This window comes from Bufo gargarizans, chromosome 3 (genome assembly GCF_014858855.1).
Source record: "Bufo gargarizans isolate SCDJY-AF-19 chromosome 3, ASM1485885v1, whole genome shotgun sequence".
NCBI lineage: Eukaryota > Metazoa > Chordata > Amphibia > Anura > Bufonidae > Bufo > Bufo gargarizans.
Window position 1 is genome coordinate 199,393,898 of NC_058082.1, and position 15,881 is coordinate 199,409,778.

At 48.0% G+C, this 15,881-nt stretch overlaps 1 protein-coding gene across 2 annotated transcripts in view; it reads left to right on the forward strand.

The window, feature by feature from the left end:
* The first annotated feature begins 251 nt into the window (after positions 1 to 251).
* The window catches only part of CYFIP1 (cytoplasmic FMR1 interacting protein 1), a 116,742-nt gene continuing 101,112 nt past the window's right edge, over positions 252 to 15,881 (forward strand). For both annotated transcript variants that reach the window (XM_044288152.1, XM_044288151.1), the window contains exon 1: positions 252 to 417. The gene's annotated coding sequence lies outside the window, so the exon portion shown is untranslated. The remainder of the gene's footprint in view (positions 418 to 15,881) is intronic.

Consider the following 15,881-nt stretch of genomic DNA (forward strand, 5'->3'; position numbering starts at 1 on the left):
AAGTAAACGCATTGCAGTTATTACCACGTAAAGTGACACATGTCAGATTTGCAATAAAATGGCCTGGGCAGGAGGGTGAAAACTGGCCAGGGATAGAAGGGGTTAATGCTAATTTATTTCATGTCAAAAAGACAGACAGAGGGACTGGGGTCCAAAAGGTGGACACTGGGGAGGTGACACGAGCAGTGTGCCTCAGAGAAGGAGGCGACACGGCGGCCCGTGTGTACAGCCAGGGAGGAGTGGTTGGAGGAGGCCCCGCCCACCGCTCTCCGGCCTGGGAGGAAGGGTGTTTCCTCGGTTTCTCTAGGAAGTTTCGGCCTGGTAAAAGTGAAGTAAAGAGTTGTGCAGAGGCCGGGAGAGCGGCAGCAGCCCCCGGAAGGAGCTCGTCACTGGCGGCAGAGGAGCAGCAAGTTACGGGTAAGCGACACGGACGCCCCCCGAGCCCCTCTCTCCGCGCGCAGCCTGTGTGTGGCCGTGGGTCGTGTCAGGGGTGCTGCTTCCGCCCTAGGTGGGGCTGTGACAAGTGGGAGAAGTTGTGTGGCTGCCAGGGTGCCCCTTCACCACCACCTGTGAGTTGTGCCAAGGGTGATGCTAAAGGTGACAGGACTGCTGCTGGTGGTGCCACCGAGTCACACAGTTGGCACATTTCCAGCCTGGGCTGTGCCATATCCCCCATGAATGGTCTGAGGAGAACCCCCTTAATAAATAGAAAGCCATGCAGCCCCCCTATCCTGACACTGGTAAAAAGTGCCATGCATATTGCTGATGGCATCTGTGCCCATCACTTATTTCACTGTGAAACTGGCAGACTTGCGTTGATTGACGCCCTTGATGTGCCCGACATGCATGAATACTGCAGGTGATGGAATGTTTTGCACAGTAACATACCATACTGTGGCGTCTATGTACTTTAGAGTCACCTGGCACTGGTAGGCTGGGCACTGCACAGCATATGTTGCAGAAGGGGAAGTGGATGGCAAATGCGGCAGATCTGTGACGAGTTATGTGGGCCGGACGCCGCAGGTTGGTGCATGTACAGTATGTGCAGCTGCAGCGTCTGTGTGATCTGATGGCGGAGAGACACAAGGGATCACATTTCCACTGACTGAGTTGTCAAATTATTAGGGGATATCCTCAGGATGGGTCATCAATGTCGGATCAATGGGGGTCCGACTCCCCACACCCCTGCCCATCAGTGTTTTGAGAGGGCTGTTTTCTCTCCAAAATGACCTGAGCGTCGTCTCCTTTGTAGAGGCTGCTCATCACGCTAGGGTATGCCCCCAATGTCTGATAGGTGCGGGTCAGACCTCTAGGACCTGCACCTATGCTTAGAACAGAGCCTGCAACGTCTTGGAGGGCGCATCGGGCATGATGTGCGTCAGCCCTTCATTCATTCAGACTTGCTTGGCTTTTAGTACTTCATAGAAATGAATGGAGCATGCTGAGAGTCGTAGTTTCACCACAGCTGGAGTGCCATCACTGCCCTAGTGATATGCCTCCAATATCTGAGATGGGAATAACCGTTTAAAGGGGTTGTTCCTGACATACATATTAATGACCTTTTGTCAGGATAGGCCATCAATATTTGATTGGTGGGCATCCTGGCACCCCTGCCGATCAGCCAGTGCTCCATGCCAGTGCCGCTTCCTCTTCATTACACTGCACTTTGTCTTAGAAGTGCAGTGTGAAGACGAGTACTCGCTCCGTTCACTTGACAACGGCACATAGTGTAATGAGCAGGAAGCAGCGGGTGCACGAGTGCCGCCTCCTTGTCAAGCAGCTGATCGGCGGGGGTACAGAGAGTTGGTCCCCTGCCAGTCTGATATTGAGGACCTATCCTGATGGATGTCATCAATATACACTGACCAAAAATATAAATGCAACACTTTCAGTTTTTCTCCCATTTTGCATGAGCTGAACTCAAAGATCAGAAACATTTCCTACATACACAAGAGGCCCATTACTCTCAAATATTGTTCACAAATCTGTGTTAGTGAGCACTTCTCCATTGCTGATATAATGCCTCCCACCTCACAGGTGTGGCATATCAAGGTGCTGATTAGACGGCATGAATATTGCACAGCTGTGCCTTAGACTGCCCACAATAAAAGACCACTCGGAAATGTGTACAGTTTTGCCTTACTAGAGGGGGTCAGAAAACCAGTCAGTATCTGGTGTGGCCACCATTTGCCTCACGCAGTGCAACACATCTCGGTCGAATAGAGTTGATCAGGTTGTTGATTGTGGCCTGTGGAATGTTGGTCCACTCCCCTTCAATAGCTGTGCGAAGTTACAGAATATTGGCAGGAACTGGAACACGCTGTCGTATGCGCCGATCCAGAGCATCCCGAACATGCTCAATGGGTGACATGTCCGGTGAGTATGCTGGCCATGCAAGAACTGGGTCCAGGAATTGTGTACAGATCCTTGTAATATGGGTCCGTGCATTATCATGCTGCAACATGAGGTGATGGTCGTGGGTGAATGGCACAACAATGGGCCTCAGGATCTCGTCACGGTATCTCTGTGCATTCAAAATGCCATCAATAAAATGCACCTGTGTTCGTTATCCATAACATACGCCTGCCCATACCATAACCCCACCGCCACCATGGGCCACTCGATCCACAACGTTGATGTTGGCAAACCGCTCACTCACACGACGCCACACACCCTGTCTGCCATCTGCCCTGAGCAGTGAAAACCGGGACTCATCCGTGAACAGAACGCCTCTCCAACGTGCCAGACGGCATCGAATGTGAGCATTTGCCCACTTATGTCAGTTAAGACGACGAACTGCATTCAGGTCCAGACCCAGATGAGGACGACGAGCATGCAGATGAGCTTCCCTGAGACTTTTTCTGACAGTTTGTGCAGAAATTCTTTGGTTATGAAAACCGATTGTTGCTGCAGCTGTCCGGGTGGCTGGTCTCAGACGATCATAGTGATGGATGTGAAGGTCCTGGGCTGGTGTGGTTAGATGTGGTCTGCAGTTGTGAGGCTAGTTGGATGTACTGACAAATTCTCTGAAACGCCTTTGGAGACTGCTTATAGTAGAGAAATGAACATTCATTGCACGGGTATCAGTTCTGGTAGACATTCCAGTCAGCATGCCAATTGCACGCTCCCTCAAACGTTGTGGCATTGTGCTGTGTGGTCAAACTGCACATTTCAGAGTGGCCTTTTATTGTGGGCAGTCTAAGGCACACCTGTGCAATATTCATGCTGTCTAATCAGCACCTAGATATGCCACACCTGGGAGGTGGGATGGATTATCTCGGCAATGGAGAAGTGCTCACTAACACAGATTTAGACAGATGTGTGAACAACATTTGAGAGTAATGGGTCTTTTGTGTATGTAGAAAATGTTAAAGATCTTTGAGTTCAGCTCATGCAGAATGGGAGCTAAACCGAAAGTGTTGTGTTTATATTTTTGTTCAGTGCATATGGATTGGCTATCGATAGAACTCCCCTGCTGCTCCATTCATTTTGGGAGTCTTCACAAAGTACGAGAGTCCCAACGGTAGGGTTCCCACCGATCTAATAGCTATCCCCTACCCTGTGGATCGAATATAACATAACCGGAATACCCCTTTAAGCCCAGTTCTGCTTTGTGGTCAGCTGATTCATTTGAAGGTTGCATTACTCAGAACAGCAACCACGAAAACCATGGACTGGCCTGCAACCTGATGTACACATGTAGGAGGATGCAGTGCTCACATCGAGGCCTTTACCACAGCTGATCAGCAGGGTTGGCGTAAGTCAGACCCCACTGATCTAATTTAGGTGGTCTGTCCTAGTCCCAGAGAGCTGCTCAGCAAGGAATTCTTCATTCAGGATTGATGATGGTCCCAGAGGTCAGAGACCCCCACCGATCATGTGGACCTGAGCCTTCCGTATAGTACATGGATAGCCATTTAATGAAGCATGTAATACTGCATCTCTTCTGCCTACGTGGCCTCATAGTTTCAGACCAAGAGGAACTGCACAGTGGTGTCTCCTCCGTGCTTTCTCGCTGGACATTTTCCGCGCTGTCTGCAGGATTTGTGTGGCCTGTACATCTTTCATCTCTCATTTCCCCATTTAATTACTGTTTGAGGAACTTACACATGAACCGCTATACTGCTGTGTTGTGGAGCTTTGTCTCGCATGTTAGGCTACTTTCACACTTGCGTTTGATCGGATCCGTTCTGAACGGATCCGATCATATTAATGCAGACGGAGGCTCCGTTCAGTACGGATCCGTCTGCATTAATAACTTAGAAAAATTTCTAAGTGCGCAAGATGCCTGAGCGGATCCGTTCAGACTTTCAATGTAAAGTCAATGGGGGACGGATCCGCTTGAAGATTGAGCCATATGGTGTCATCTTCAAGCGGATCCGTTCCCATTGACTTACATTGTAAGTCTGGACGGATCCGCACGCCTTCGCACGGCCAGGCGGACAGCTGAACGCTGCAAGCAGCGTTCAGCTGTCCGCCTGGCCGTGCGGAGGCGAGCGGAGGCTGAACGCCGCCAGACTGATGCAGTCTGAGCGGATCCGCATCCATTCAGACTGCATCAGGGCTGGACGGAAGCGTTCTGCTCCGCTCGTGAGCTCCTTCAAACGGAGCTCACGAGCGGACAGCAGAACGCTAGTGTGAAAGTAGCCTTACTCCTTTATGGCACCTGCCTATTCTGCAGTGCTGGGCACAGAGGGGACAGTGTCTTAAGAAATACCAGTTTCATTTCAATGGCGTTGTCCCATCTTCTATTCTTATCTCACCGTTTTTTTGCTTGTGGCGTGGCTGGCACAGATGAATGCTTCACTTATAAAGTAACGTACTGGCAGGATGACATGTCACGCCCAGCAGGCAGTATGGAAGGTGAAACAGGCACTGTGTTTGAAAGGCTCACACTCCCCTCTGAGGCTCTGGCAGCAGTCTGCAGATTTGCCAGTCTGCCGTCACCGGAACTGCCCGCCGGATCTAGAAAAACGTGTGAAAACTGATTAGGATTTTGATCACAATGAAAAAATGCATTGGAAAAAAACGGATCCGCCATTTATGGACTTTAACTTTTTTTTCACATTTTTCGGGTTTAACATGCAAAAGCCGGATCCGGTTTGACGGAACACACGGCACCGGATCCGGCGTTAATGCAAGTCAATGGGAAAAAGGTCAAAGTGTTCCGGATTTTTGTCCGGAAGTAAAAATACAACATGCTACAGTTTTCTGAAAAGCCTGATCAGTCAAAAAGACTGAACATAAGACATCCTGATGCATCGTGAACAGATTACTCTCCATTCAGAATGCATGGGGATAAAACTGATCAGTTCTTTTCCGGATTTGAGCCCCTAGGACGGAACTCGGCGCCGGAAAAGAAAAACGCTAGTGTGAAAGTAGCCTAACAAATACATACCAGGCCGTCCACAACCTGTCCCCTCCCTACATCTGAGCTACTTTTCCGATACATGCCCACACGCACTCTCTCTGATCCTCACAAGACCTCCATCTCTCCTCTCATCACCTCTTCCCAAAATCACCTCCAAGATTTCTCCCGTGCATCCCCCACACTCTGGAACGCGCTACCCCAACATATCATACTCTCACCACCTACAGTGGAATCCTTCAAAAGAAACCTGAAAACCCACCTCTTTAGACAAGCCTACAATCAGTGACCCTGCTGCCTCTATACCGCCATGACCAACTTCACCCGCACCTACTGTGTCCTTCTCCCATACCATGTAGGGCCCTCTCTCCTTCTGTACCAGTTTGTAACTCGTCTTGTTTATGATTAGTGCAATTGTCTGTATTATGTATGTATGTATGTATGTATACCTCTTCTCATATGTACAGCGCTATGGAATGAATGGCGTTTTAATAATAAATATAAAAATTGCCGCGCGACATTGGTGCGACACATGTTGCTGTGTAGTTGTGCCCTATGTGTCGTGTAGCCCTAGCCTTATGCTTGAGGTTTTCACCCTTTGCAGTGTATATGGTGAACTCTGACAAAATCCGCCTGTTACTTGCCACTGCTTTTTCTATCCTGTGTGGACTTCCCGTTATGTGGCTGCTGCTCTTCCCCACACTGCTCTGTCAGAGAAGGACATATTACTGTGGACCTTCCGAAGCGATGCTGCTTGTGCCTGCAATCTCTCCGCCTAGCGCCGCCTTCTAGCTAATTTATTCACTGCACTTGCCTCTGTGAAATTGAAGAGAAGCGCCGTAATCTTGCACAGGCGCACTGGAAGAGGCATCGAAGTGCACATGCACTGTCTTCCTGGCGCCTGTGCGAGATTACGGCGCTTCTTTTTAATTTCACAGAGGCAAGTGCAGTGAATAAATTAGCTAGGAGGCGGCGTTGGGTGGGGGGGATATCTGTGAACGACACTAAGGGGGGGGAGATCTGTGGATGACCCTGAAGGGGGGGGTAGATCTGTGGATGACCCTGAAGGGGGGGGGGAGATCTGTGGATGACCCTGAAGGGGGGGGAGATCTGTGGATGACACTGAAGGGGGGGAGATCTGTGGATGACACTGAAGGGGGGGGGGGAATCTGTGGACGACACTAAGGGGGGGGAGATCTGTGGATGACCCTGAAGGGGGGGGGGGAGATCTGTGGATGACCCTGAAGGGGGGGGGGAGATCTGTGGATGACCCTGAAGGGGGGGGGGAGATCTGTGGATGACCCTGAAGGGGGGGGAGATCTGTGGATGACCCTGAAGGGGGGGGAGATCTGTGGATGACACTGAAGGGGGGGAGATCTGTGGATGACACTGAAGGGGGGGGGGGAATCTGTGGACGACACTGAAGGGGGGGGGGAATCTGTGGACGACACTGAAGGGGGGGGGGGAATCTGTGGACGACACTGAAGGGGGGGGGAATCTGTGGACGACACTGAAGGGGGGGGGGATCTGTGGACGACACTGAAAGGGGGGGGGATCTGTGGACGACACTGAAAGGGGGGGGGGATCTGTGGACGACACTGAAAGGGGGGGGGGATCTGTGGACGACACTGAAAGGGGGGGGGATCTGTGGACGACACTGAAAGGGGGGGGGATCTGTGGACGACACTGAAAGGGGGGGGGGGATCTGTGGACGACACTGAAAGGGGGGGGGATCTGTGGACGACACTGAAAGGGGGGGGGATCTGTGGACGACACTGAAAGGAGGGGGGGATCTGTGGACGACACTGAAAGGGGGGGGGGGATCTGTGGACGACACTGAAAGGGGGGGGGGGGATCTGTGGACGACACTGAAAGGGGGGGGGGGGGATCTGTGGACGACACTTAGGGGGATGTTAGGGTGGGAGGTCCTGGAGGGGTGTTTGGGTGGGAGATCCGGGAGCCCATAATTTTTTTTGCTATAGGGCCCAGTCATTTCTAGCTACGCCCTTGATTGTTAAGATTGGGCAGGCACTGGAGGGATAGAGTACCCTGCTGTAGGAGAATCCGGCGGGAGATGAAAGGAGGAGGGGCCAGCTCCTGATGGTGTCGGGCACACGGCGCAAGCATGGCGGTGGAGGATCTGACTGAAGCCTAAAGACCAGACATTAAGGTAGACCTGCAGAAGAAGGTGACAGCGCAGTATGTGATGTATACATGTGTGTAATGTATGTAGTGCAGTGTGTGATCATCACATACCGCACTACATACATTACAAACATGTATACATCACATGTACCCTCACAGTAATAATGCCAAGATATGTGCCCTCTTCACAGTAGTTATGCCCAGATATGTGCCCCCTTACAGTAGTTATGCGAGATATGTGCCCTCTTCACAGTAGTAATGCTCACTCATGCCCCCTCACAGCGTTTGCATTTCTTTCTGGCAAAGCTACCTGGTTCCGGCCCGCAAAATTTATACCAAGTCTAGTGCGGCCTTCAGACGAAAAATGGTTAGGCACCACTGATGAAAATAGCAAAAATATTTCACCAGGGCCCCTGGGATTTATCCACTCCTGCTCTGTCAGATTTAGAAGAAAAAAATTAAAAAGAAAATCTCTTTTTGAGGCTACCAGGTCTCATTTGTATGGCTACATGCAAACAGCCTGACCCTCCTTCCAGGTGGTGGAGTGTGTATGGCGGTGCATGCAGCTGTACGCTCTCCTGAGAGCCCTGCAGGGGAATGAAGCGAGCGGTGTGGACACGTGGTTGGCCATCACATTCATTACCAATCCTAAAGGAGACTATACTTATTAGTTTGTAAAATATTTTATTAAACATATCAAAAAGATAGTCATACTTTGCATACAGACATTGCATCACTTTGTACATCCGCACAATGCAGGGTCGTAATGACTATTACACCAACAAGTTTTCTTGAGTTTGTACATTAGAAGAAACCAACCAAAATGACAACTCAGCCATGACAGAGGACCTAAGACATGAGACAGAGAGCATAGTTAAGGAGGACACATCTTATACCTTCTCATCAGACCATTAGGTATTGAGATCTAATAATTGGTTAAGTAGCCAATCTGCCATAGAGCCATAAGCCTATATCCACACATCAGGACCTATCTGTTTAGTTGAAATTCCTTAATTTCTTCCAACTTCCCCACACTCTATCAAACAAAGCATTATTATTTATCTCCCAGTGGGCTATTTGTTCTAGTCTATACACCTGATCCACCCTAGCCAACCATTGTGGGATACTAGGCACGTGTTTTGACTTCCAGTTTGATGCTACTAGGAGTCTGGCCACTGCCAGGAGGTGTTGTTGTAAGCGATTAATATGGGAAGAACTGCAATTTGGTGGTCTTAGGCCAATCAGACAATATTGTGGTGAAGAGGGGAACAATCCATCTTGTAGTTTGGAAAGTACGTCGCAAACACCTCTCCAGAAGGGTTCTATTAAGTGACAGTCCCACCATATGTGTTTGAACGAGCCTTCAGTAACGCAACACCTCCAGCACACAGACGGGGAGTTGGGAAACATTCTGTGGAGCCGTACCGGGGTGTAGTACCACCTAGTGACCATTTTATAGTAGTTCTCCTGCAGTCTCACACACCTGGATATTTTATTAGTTTGCGATAATAATGTTCTCAACTCACTAGAAGAAAATGTGATACCTAGCTCTTCCTCCCATCCCCTTATAAAAGGGGGAAGACTATACTTATTAGATACAAGACGATTGATGGTTGAACAATCGTCTGGTTAACGTTCCTTTCACAAACACAACCCTAACATTTTAGTCCATATTGCCCATTATAGTTGTTCATCCTGACCATGCATGTTCAGTGAAACCAGGCGATGGATGAATGATCTTTCTGGGAACGCGATTTCAAAGAAAAATGTTTTATTCAACTGTTTAGTATTAGTCTACAAAAATGATTGTTACATTTCCCCTAATGAACTAACAACAATAATTTTGGTTGAAATTGACTCTTTTAATCGACTTTAGACTTGTGTGTTTGGCCACCTTACATGTGGGCACACAGACTAGATAGTGGAGTCAGGAGAGACCACAGCTATCTTGCATGTGTCCTGACTAGTGTTGAGCGAACTTGTTGTTTCAAGTTTGGTTTACAAGGTTCGGGTTATCTAAGAATTTCGTTACGGATTCCGCTACCACGGATGATAAGTTATGGTCAGTATTAACGGAATTCTTAGATAACCCAAACTTTTTGTAAGCCGAATTTGAAACACAAGTTCGCTCTACACTAGTCCCGAGTGAAGATAGGAAAGAACACCGCTACCAAGACTCCTCTGTCATTTGTTAATTTCCCAGAGAAGAAAAGGATCAGGCATGTTAAAATCCAACTGCCCGATCCTTATCACTCCTGACATCAGCCATCGGAGGAGAGTCAGGAGGCCCTGATAAAAATAAGATGGTCGTCAGGTCCCTCTGAAATCAGCAGGTTTGGATGACCTTTATCTATCATAAATGATTGCTATCTAGTGCGCTATAATCTCTGCGTAGGGAATGCCCCTTTAATGCTTAAGAAACCTCTGCTTGATTGTTCTAAGAAAGTCTTGTGGTTTCCTATATACCGTTTGCGCTCTAAATAGGATAGTAGCATCACCGACTGACTGGTGAGACAATCTGGTGTAGAACATGAGGTCTCTACTACTAGTTTTGTACCTGACCGCTAGCTGCTCTGTTGCTGACTGGATTCCTTGGACATCTTATGTTTCTTCATCCTACTATAATACTTTGTGTTTCATTGAAAGATTGTGCAACCCTCACCAGTAGATACGGTTCGCATGATATCATTGTACATACATCCAAAGTTTCAGTAGTAACCCGCGGGGTGCATTGAACAATGTGCCTGGACTTGGCATAGAGCTGGAAAGAACTTCTTCTGAATCCTTACCACAAATTAGTAATGTCTTATCTACCTCTCAGGTCTCTATGTGGAGCCTCTTTCTATTGCGTGTAGTGGACGAATCCGGTTATTGCAGTGCTTCTCCCCTCGAAATGCATGAGATCAGCGCTGTAGGAGGCATTAGTGAATATAGCGGACTGTTATGTGAGCTGTAAATCGAAGAGCAGACCCCCGCCTCTCAAAGCAGTGATTGACGGGCTATATTGCAGAACGGACCCTTTAATATCCCGCCTTTCCACAGGCCAGTATATTTAGGTGACAGTTCTTCTTTAAAAAAGTATAGGAATTCACGGTTATTAATGGACCTCATAGAGAAAGCGTCTGTTCTCTCGGTACGTTCATTTTATTGTTGTTTGTGATGAGCAAAAGCATTTTCTGCTCCCATTGTCCATGTGCACTGCTAGAAAACCGTGTCAGCAGAGCATTGTGTTGGTGGGCACACGGGTGCATGGATGTACAAACCTGGATTACTCTATATTTTGTACTAGTACCATATTTTTCGCTTTATAAGATGCACCCGATGATAAGACGCACCTAGGTTTTAGAGGAGAATAGGAAAAAAATATTTTGAACCAAATAACAGGATATATAACACTGTTATGGGGGATCTACGGATGACACACTGTTATGAGGATAAGGCTACATGCACACGACCGTTGTGTGTTTTGCAGTTCGCAAATTGCGTATCCACAAAAACGGATGGCGTCCATGTTTGTTCCGCAATTTGGGGAACAGCACGGACAGCCATTAATATAACTGCCTATTCTTGTCCGCAAAACGGACAAGAATAAGTCAGGTTATATATTTTTTTTTTTTGGCGCAGCAACGGATGCGGACAGCACACAGAGTGCTGTCCGCATCTTTTGCGGCCTCATTGAAGTGAATGGGTCCGCATCCAAGCCGCAAAAACTGCGGCTCAGATGCGGACCAAAACAACGTTCGTGTGCATAAGGCTTAATTGGGAGATTGGTGGATGATGCACTGTTGTGTGACTACAATCCCCCTTGTACTGGAGTACGTTGGTGTATTCTTAAGGATGGGGGGGGTTATAGCCACATTTAATATAAACACTGTTCAGAGATTTTACAGAAATTGACATATATTAAATGTGACTATAACCCCCTCAACTGCAGTACATGGGTCCATTTCTATGGCTGAGGGGGTTTAGTCATATTTAACACACTGTTAAGCTGTCACTCACCCAGGGCCTTTAGGTGACAGTGCAGGGGATAGCATAGGGCGACAGAGGCCACTAAAACGTCATCCTTCCTCCTATCTGACATAAGAGGTGCTCTGTAGCAACATCGCTTGTAGCCGGACTGGAGGGAGTAGGTTTATTGGTGGAGGCGTCAGTTCCCGCCTGCGCTCACCAACAATCAGCAGTATATGTGAGCGGCAGAGTAGAAGTAGAACTGCTCTACTCTCTCTTCCCCCCCCCCCCCCCCCACTTTCGGGGGGGGGGGGGGGATTGCGTCTTAGAAAGCGAAAAATACAGTATATTGATGATCTGGCGATTGGCAGTGCTACTATTGTTTTTAGGCCTCATGCACATGACCGTATGTATTTTGTGGACCACAAACCGCGGATCCGCAAAATACAGATATTGGCTGTGTGCATCCCACACTTTTCGTGGTCCCCTTTTATTTAAATAATTTGCAGAATGTGTGCTGTCCGAATCTTTTGTGACCCATAGAAATGAATGTGTTGCGATCAAAAAACAAAAATGAGGATCAGCATGGACCAAAAATACAGTCTTCCACTAAAATATAATTTCCTGGCTTTGACACCGTTCCTATGTCGTTCTGACTTGAGATTTCTCTTGACAGCCAGACATGGTTTGACTGGAGCTGGAAATGTTTCAAAGTTCCTGACTCTCACATGAGTACGGATTTAAGGAGGCTGTCCAAGAGTTGAAGACATTGGACCAACTGCAGGAAATGTCATAAGCTAGTAATCATGGATCCTGAGGCCAGTCCTCTGCTGGAGGAAAGCAAACTGAGACCACCAGAGCATCGACAATAGAGCAAGGGGACTGTACCAGGAGAGTAATGTTTGTTCATTATCGTGGTACAGATGTTTTCTTTTGTACCTCCTGTAGTTCTGTGAATGCTGTCCAGATGCACCGTGAGCGGGCCATATGTCCCGGCGCGGCATTGGTCGTGTGCAGGGGAGCGCACAGCATCATAGGTTACTGTGATACGTGCACTTTTGTCCCGCACTTGTATGATCATATAAGTACAGGACAATAGCCCCGCTGGCGGCCTGACCTGCACAGTATCATTGTAATCTATGATGCTGTGCACTCCCATGCGCACAATCCATGCCGCTTCGGGACATATGGCCCGCTGACGGACTGTATGTCTTGGAGGGCATACGGTCATGTGAAAGGGCCCTAAGACTGAGTTTACATGTAGCGAGCCATCCGGTGTAGTACAGAGACACTGGAAGGAAACGGATGCCAGAACTGATCCCATAGTTTATTATGGGGTTGTTGCTGGCATCTGAAGAATGATTTACTATCAATGAGTGCTATGTTGTAACCCTCTATAATCTCTTACTTTTCACCCTGTTGCGCTGGCCACAGACAGGGTCGGACTGGGGTTTCTTTGGGCCCACCAACCCCTATATCACCAATAATGTCCAATAGGTTTTGATTTTAAAAAATAAACCCTAGTTACAAGTTATTGGCTCCAAATACATTTTGTCACCTGAGCCTTTGGGGCCTTCTATGGTATCAGATCATGGGCCCACCAGTACATATCCTGCTACTCTGGTGGGCCAGTCCAATGTGTTCATGTAGTACAGCCACCCTGTGTGGCAGTATGAAAATGCCCTATTAAGAAAATTTGATACATCGGTGTGATGAGCCGTTCCAAGGAGTATCGCTCACTCCAGTTTCAGAGGGGGACGAGTGAGTATGGTTTATTTCAGCAGGTGTAAGCTGCCCACAGTTAAAAATGTTCCATAACTGGACAACCCTTTAAACAAATGATATTGATAGAAATGTCCATGAGATGCCTGCATATACCTTATAACCACAGTTACCTTATAGGTCAAACAGATGACATGTCTGCTGGGTGTTATTGTTGTCTAGTAGTTATTTACTACTAAAGCCTATTCAGTATTTTTAACATCTATGACTAAATGTCTAACCACCAACGTTTCCGCCGTTTTGACCACACTGGGCTCAGGTGTCTGCTTGACGCATAAACCACATAAAGATATTGAAGTAAAAGGAAGGGCTTCTGGCCACAAGTTACTGTTCTGTTCTATTGCCTTCATTGTTTGAATGTACAGATTTAAAGGGAGTCTGTCCCCTCCAAAATCAGTGAGCATACCACCATGTAGGGTAGGGCCCTGAAACATACAGTACCTTTCTTGTGAAAATGTGGTCCTATAAGGTTTCCTGCACGCGAACGTGTGCGCCCCTTTGCCGTATCGCAGATTTGCAATACACGGGCACCGTTCCGTGGGCATTCCGCATCACTGATGTGGACCAATTCACTTCAATGGGTCCGCAAATCCGAAGATGCGGAATGGTGGGGAACGGAACTCTACGGAAGCACTACAGTGTGCTTCAGTGGGGTTTTGTCCCGTACTTCCGTTCCGCAAAAAGATACATGTCCTATCTTTTTGCGGAACTGGCGGATTGTGGACCCATTATAGTGAATGGGTCCGAGATCCGCTGCGGCTGCCCCACGGTCGGTGTTTGTGCTATGCGGACCGCAATTGGCGGGCATCAGGACGGCCACGGGGCGCACACGTTTGTGTGCGGGAGGCCTAATCCTGAGAAATGCCTTTTAGGCACACGACTGTGTGCGTTCCGCAATTTGTTGAACGGAACGGGCTGCCCATAATAGAAATGCCTATGCGGCTTGGATGTGGACCCAAACAACGCTTGTGTGGATGAGGCCTTATTTTTTTGCATATAAGATTTTCAGTGCTCTATGGGCGGGGATGTTCTATTTGGTCCACCTGCCTTCTGTTGAAATCTCAGGGACTGTTGATCAAGCAAAAGGGTATTATTGTGGAGCGACTGCGCCCCCAAAAGCTCAGGAATAGAGGAGTGAATTTTTAGGAATAGATATAGTTATGTTTCAAGGCATCTACCCTACTTGGCAGTATTATTACTATGAAACCAATTTGGCGGTAACAGACTCCAGCAATCACTTTTTATTTATTATTTAAATCAGTTTTTATTAGGGTACTTTCACACTTGCTGCAGGACGGATCAGACAGGCTGTTCACCCTGTCGGATCCTTCCTGCTGCTATTTCGCCGTGCCGCGAAAGGGGTATTATCATCTTAATGTTTACAGTTAAGGCTAGTTTCACACTAGCGTTCGGCTGTCCGCTCGTGAGCTCCGTTTGAAGGGGCTCACGAGCGGACCCGAACGCTTCCGTCCAGCCCTGATGCATTCTGAATGGATGCGGATCCGTTCAGACTGCATCAGTCTGGCGGCGTTCAGCCTCCGCTCCGCTCAGCAGGCGGACACCTGAACGCTGCTTGCAGCGTTCGGGTGTCCGCCTGGCCGTGCGGAGGCGTGCGGATCCGCCCAGACTTACAATGTAAGTCAATGGGGACGGAGCCATTTGAAGATGCCACAATATGGCTCAATCTTCAAACGGATCCGTCCCCCATTGACTTTCAATGTAAAAGTCTGGACGGATCCGCTCAGGCTAATTTCACACTTAGCCATTTTTTGCCAATATAATGCAGACGGATCCGTTCTGAACGGAGCCACCGTCTGCATTAATATGAGCGGATCCGTTCAGAACGGATCCGATCGAACGCTAGTGTGAAAGTAGCCTAAATCTGTTAATGATTTAACAGTGATCATTTTTCTAAATATATTTAATTAACAAATCCCCACCCCTTAGAAAAAAATAAACCTATACTTACCTGACTGTCTTCCGTCTTCCCTGGTTACGGCCACCTGGTGACTTCTTCCAGGCAAGTATAGTATTCTGGCCAGGAAGAAGTCACCAGGGCGCATGCGCGGACTCAGCGTGCGCGTTCAGTACAGCGCACGGCCCGGCCGGGAGAAGACATCAATGAAGATGGAGCCCGCCCCCTGCCGAGTGCCGAAAGAAGGAAGTGGACGGCGAGCCGGGAGCAGGTAAGTATAAACCTGCGTGTTGAGAAAACCCCTTTAATGTTATGTAGGCCTTCGTATTAACTATTTGAATTACTGTAACTTTCGTACTCCTTATCGGCTAAAAATACTCCTCAAAAAGGGTAAGAGGAGTATTTTTACTCTTCCAACAAAAATGGAGTGCTACTTCTGGGGAACTGTATACACCTCATGGAGCTTTTTTTTTTTCTGCTAAACTAAAAAATATCTTCAACCTTTTAACTAAAGTGGTAAAAGAGGGTACAGAGTGATAAAATACAAAACCGGAATACAATTGTACAGCGCGAATAAAATGTAAGTGTCGAAAATGAATAACTCCTAGATGGGACAAGCCCAGGCACTCAACATATGCAAAGGAAGCTGGTGCAAAAGCCGTGTCGGGGTCTCTTGGAGGTGCCACTAGCCGGCTCTGTATTATGTATATGTTGTAAATC